The sequence below is a fragment of the Aulonocara stuartgranti genome (genome assembly GCF_965226115.1).
Source record: "Aulonocara stuartgranti genome assembly, chromosome: 23".
Taxonomy (NCBI): Eukaryota; Metazoa; Chordata; class Actinopteri; order Cichliformes; family Cichlidae; genus Aulonocara; species Aulonocara stuartgranti.
The window spans coordinates 34,814,229-34,820,483 of record NC_138958.1 but is presented as its reverse complement, the minus strand read 5'-3'; positions in this window follow the sequence as shown (position 1 = coordinate 34,820,483).

Genomic DNA, 6,255 nt, shown 5'->3' with positions numbered 1-6,255 from the left:
CATTCGTTCGCTCCACTGCTTCTCTCCCTACAATGATTGATCCATGTTCATGCCTGAGATGCAAATGGCAGTGTGGCATGAGTGAAATATAAAGACGGGGACATCTAAAGAGACCCCCCAGAGAGGGATGACGCTGAGAGTTTTCACTCTGATTGACACTTTAAAACCTTCTGCTTATCTTCCTCTTTTGTTTATCGCATAAGTCTTACTCAAGATGGTGTTCTTGCAAACTGCACAGCTGGGAGAGATGACGAGGCTCACTGGAAAAGCAAACAAAGGAGGTTAAAGTGAAGAGTTGTCACATTAAAGATGGAACTGTGGAGTCAGTGCAGAGCACATGGGAAAAAAATGAAAGAAGATTGCGCCTTGTGGATTAAATATTACTTCATCATTTGTTCAAACAATGCTCTGAACCTGGATGAAGAGTTCTGGAGAGAAAAAAAAACCAAGGATTGTAATCTTTAAACTTTTTAAACTAAATGTGGTTTCTATAGAATTAGCAAGTTTAAAACCCGCTAAAATGAACTTAAACTATCAACAAAAAGTGAAGGAAAAAAATCAGTGGCATTATCTGTAAAATATCTATTTATTGTGTTGGAGAGACAATGACTGCATTTGATTCAGGTTTAATTATGTAGCACCAAATTACAACAAGCACCACCTCAGAATGTAAGTTAAAGACCCTACCAGGAAGCACGGGGGGAAACACTCCCTTTTAACAGGAAGAAAGCTGAAGGATCTGTCTCCCATTCTACTTTTATAAACTCTAGAAACCAAAAGTATGCCTGCCTGATCATTCTAAGCTTTCTGTGGAAATAGACGGAGCCTGTGGTTGTTCCTGTCTTTCCTTGATCAGTGCTGAATAGTAAGATGTCCTAGCTTTAAAGATAAAATATATTTTCCTGGCTAAAATGAAGATCTTCCACATTAGTGCAATGTGGTTTGCTCTCCAGCTCACTAGTTATCTGCTTTACAAGTGCACATTTGGAAGTTATACCAGGAAGTCAGGTGTTATCGATTTGTTGCTTTCTTTTACAGAGGAGACACAGTAACCAGAAAGAAATCTACTGTAAAGAAATTTTTCATCCAGCGCTGTGTAATTCATTATCGTAAATTTTAGTGTTATGAAAAATGGTCAGACAAAAGAGGATCCAAACTGTGATAAAACTATTTCGAGTTCAATTTTGTTAAATTTAATATTTGGGTCTACTAAAAACATTAAATAAAACATTAAATGCAATGTTGATGTTGTCATTTCCAACGTCTACATAAATGTTAAAATCACACTTTAATAATTGTTATCAGAACTGAGCTCTAAGTCAGATCAAAAGTCTCAGCTATTCAGTAGAAACTCTAAATAAGTGCCAGCTTCTTGTGTTTTCCCGTTAAGGTGTACGAGGCTCAGAGTCAGAGTTTCAAATGAATTCAAACTCTGTCTGGGTCTTTGGTTGATTGATAATCCAGAGTGAAACATTGCTGCCACTCCTCCTGAGCCTGTGCTTCGGGGATTCTGACAAGTAATATGACTCAGGGGTGTGATTCATTTAAACTAAAGTATTCATCCTGCTGCAGCCAGGTTTCTGTGAGGCAATATAAATCAATATTTTGATCAATTATTAAATCATATACTGACAGGGACTTAGAGGTGAGCGAGCTAAAGGTTAATAGTCCACATTTAATTGTTGTTCTGCTGTGCAGTTGAAACAGTTACGTTTGTCTTTCTTTGTGATTTTTTTCTGGTTATTTTTAGTTGGTTTGGGCGCAGACACGATTACTGGAAGGTTGGGGTTCCAAGACCTTCAACACATGGAGAACTTGTTTAAGAAGTTCAGACTGTTGATGTTGGAAATCATGACCTCTGGCATTTTGCTGGCTAATTGCAAAAGTTGAGCAGCAGGAAAGCAAAAGCTTTTTTCCATCTTTGTCCTGCTATTCCAAAAGCTGGAGTCTGGCGGGATCCACTGTGACTCCAAGTGAAAACAACGAACCATAATGGCAAGCTAGGCATAATCGAAATGAACTTAGATAACCTAAAGAACTTAAACATAAACCATAAACATCAAATTATATTAAAACTCAAAACGCTGGGTCAAATGACCCAGGATCATGACAATAAATTTGTTATCCCAAAAAGTTAAGTCCTCAATTCTAGAGACTGGTTGGTGAGTAAAACCTGTATATCTAGTAAAAACTGTTTATTCCCTGACTGCTTGGTGAGTGGTCCCTGGGTAAAATTGGTCACAAAGAGGTGCTGCACCTCTTATTGCTTTGTACACAGATTGTCACGGTCACCTGTAGTTTGCATGGAGGATGCCAACTATTCTGCAACCACTTGTTGTACTGAGCTGTAGTGAAACTTGAGAGAGAGGAACATAAAACTGGAAAGCGAGACTGTTCACCTTCAAAGTAAAAGTTGTGCCTTACTGCTGAAACCAATATGTTTCAAAAGGAGTAACTTTTACTGTGAAAACAAATATTTTCTGTTTTGAGTTTGCATCACACTCAGTTTCACAAGCACTTCACGAGTAGTTGTTGACTGTTTGCTGACAAGATGCAAGCTACTTCCTGCAACCGCTTGTTGCAACCAGGAGAGTCTAGGCTTGGGCAAGTGGGACTTTAGGCAAGGCAAGGCAAGTTTATTTGTATAGCACAATTCAACAACAAGGTGATTCAAAGTGCTTTACAGAGACATTAGAAACAAGAACAAATAAAAAGCATGATAAACTAGCAAATAAACTAACTAACTAATTAACAAACAAACAAACAAACAAACAAACAACAGTATATAAAATCAAAACAGATAAAATCAGAACAGTAGATAAAATCAGTAGTTAAATGTAAGTTTTGAAATTTAAGCTTAAAGTGTGGATTTGGTGCTTTATTCAAATGCAGCTGAGAACAGGTGAGTCTTCAACCTGGATTTAAATAAACTGAGTGTTTCAGCTGATCTGAGGCTTTCTGAGAGTTTGTTCCAGATATAAGGAGCATAAAAGCTGAATGCAGCTTCTCCGTGTCTGGTTCTGACTCTGGGAACTGATAAAAGACCGGATCCAGATGACCTGAGGGATCTGGATGGTTCATACTGGGTCAGGAGGTCATTGATGTATTTTGGTCCTAAACCATTCAGAGCTTTATAGGCCAGCATCAGAACTTTAAAGTCTATCCTCTGACGGACAGGCAGCCAGTGTAAGGACCTCAGAGCTGGACTGATGTGGTCCACTTTTTTGGTCTTAGTGAGGACTCGAGCAGCAGAGTTCTGAATGAGCTGTAGTTGTCTGACTGATTTTTTAGGTAGACCTGTAAAGATGCTGTTACAGTAATCAAGCCTACTAAAGATGAATGCATGGACTAGTTTTTCCAGGTCCTGTTGAGACATCAGATCTTTTATCCTTGATATATTCTTGAGGTGATAGTAAGCTCAGTTGATTACACGGCAGCTTCTAACCACTCAGGAAATATTCATTTTTCTCTGACTACATGTGGTTGCCAACCAGTTTCTAGGCCAGTGTGACAGGGGCCAAACATCTAGTCCATTCGTATTTATATCATCCTAGTTCTTTGCTTGTACTGAACACTCAAGATACTTTTTACACATGTATGCAGCGGTTTATTTGTCATTTGAAGTACACAAAGACAAACTTTGATGATCATGTCATCAGGGGAAATTTTGGGTTCAATTTCTTGTCCAAAGACACTTTGACAAGCAGAGCAGAAGAGCCAAGTATCAAACTCCCAACCTGTATGGCCTCATAGGTTCTGCATAGGCAGTCAGGCAGCGAATAGTGCCAGGAGTGCCCGCAGATGTGGCTGAACAGCACTACTGTACCTTGTTATATTCAATGTCGAAGAAACCTATAAGTGAATCCAGGCTTCTATGGGAGACTTCTGCACGGTCAAACATGTATGACATGAGACAGTTAATGGGCTTTATCATGAGAGTTCTGTTCTATCTGCTACTTTAAATTGATTACATTAAAAATTTCAGATTATATTAGAGCTAAATTTTATCTGCATCACCATCACATATCAGGTACGACTATACATTTAACAATCCAACAATGTATAAATGAGATGGAGTGAGTCCAAACTAACACCCACCACAACATAGAGATACAGATTTAGCTCCAGTGGAATTTATGCTCAGGATTACAGCTCATATGCTGGATAATGATTCGGCCAAATGGTGACTCACTTCATCTGTCAGCGTGCACTCCGAAAATCTACTCTACAGTTTAATCGGCCAAATGAGGGGAAGCAGAAGGAAAAAGAAAGCAAGGGAAAGACAAAGCAATGAGCGGGTAAAAAATAAGAGTGAGGATTTTTCTGTCATGGAACTTCTTTTTTTTTTTATAGAGCATAAAGGCAAATAAAGAAAACATCTGCAGCCCTCCAGGGGGTGTAAACTCAGGGTTAAGCTTATTTGGCGAATGGACGCATTGCATCATGAATACGTCCACGTGTGTTAATCCGTTGCTGTAACTGCCTCGCTCTAAAATATGTCGGTGACCTGATGCATTCTGTTTATTCTGTTTTTGCTCCTTTTCATCGGGCAGTTGTTTACCTCTGGGACTTTCACGGATCATATCTGTGTCCTCTAAGCCAGTCAAATAAATTCCATTTTTATACTTCCTATAGCCTTGTTGTTGCTGCAGAAACACTTGTAAGGGCAAGAAACAAATTTTCATGTGCTTTTAATCTGAAATTCTTAGTTACTTAAAAGGTCTATCTATCTATCTATCTGATCAGCTAAATTTTATCAATACTGAATATTTAGTGATATTTGTGCTCTGCGGCAATAAACTAAAGATGGTCTCAAAGAAGCGCAACATTTTTAAGATCCTCTATAAACCTGATTCTAGTTCTAGACTTAAAATCACTCATAAATTTTCATTTCTATCCAGATCTCCAGATGCTGATTTGTTTTCTATTTCTGTGAAGGCGTTCGATTCTTGTACAATGAAATGAAACAGCTCACACGCAGAGGAAACAGCATAACTGTCAGAAAAACACGTCCCTGTCTTGTTCGGCCATAATGAGAGCTAAAGGAGAGTACACAGAAATCAATGCCTCTCTCCAGCACACATCCCTCTCTTTCTCCCATCCTGTCAGCCATCATCCACCTCTGCCCTCCCAACACCTCCTCCCTGCTTTCTCTCTCACTGATACTGTCATTATTAATGTCCAGCCTCCTCCCTCAGCCCATCGTGACTGACAGTTTTAGAGCCTTCAACCATTCACCTCCTGCCGCTCTAAAGCTCTTAACATGAAGCCAACAGCCTAAATTTCTTGGGCGGGAAAAGCAGCTATTTTTAGCTTCATTAGGATTGGAAATCTTTGGGTTCACCTTAGCTTCTTTGGTGCAAAAGATGATGCAAAATCTGTTAAACTATAAGTCTTAATTCATATTTCTGCGCTGAGTCTATGTAGTGCCTATGCAACTTGCTGACACACTTGCTAGCATTTTAACTTGTGCTTGGTGTTGGTTTCCCTCTTCGAGTTGATCCATTCTCTTCCAGTTAATTTGACAAATGGTGTCAGAAGAAGAATTAGCTAAAAAATTAATTGATGAAAGAGACGGTGCTGAATGAGTGAATCAAGTCTTTGGAGTATAGCCAGGCTTTGTCAGCGTGATGTGTAGTTACACTTGAAGGGAGGTTCATTAAGATTTGGCTTACATCCACCACAGTCTTGAAGGTGAACTTGAAAAACTGACAAAAAGGCTAATAACTCAGAAACTATGCCAGAAGGTTGAATCTGGTCATCTGGATGTAGTGTTTTCAGTGGGAGAAACATTTCACTCATCCAAGTCGCGACTTTCAGTCAACCGGTGGCAGCAGATGGCCCCGCCCCTCCCTGAGCCTGGTTCTGCTGGAGGTTTCGTCCTGTTAAAAGGGAGTTTTTCCTTCCCACTGTCGCCAAAGTGCTTGCTCATAGGGGGTCATATAATTGTTGGGTTTTTCTCTGTATGTATTATCGTACACTCTACCTTACAATATAAAGCGCTTTGAGGTGACTGTTGCTGTGATTTGGCTGACTGCAGGTTTCCTCAAACTTATAAATAGTGAATTTGCATGATGACTAAATTAAAATTAAAATATGTCACATTTGACCTTAGACTTCTCCTCCGAGGTCAATAGATTGATCTGAAGGTCAAAGTGATAATAATGCCATATATAGTTGTTTTCAGAATGAAGGGAATATGTTGGCATGTGATCCCTTTTGAGTACAGTTTAATTATTTTGTATTATTTTGTTA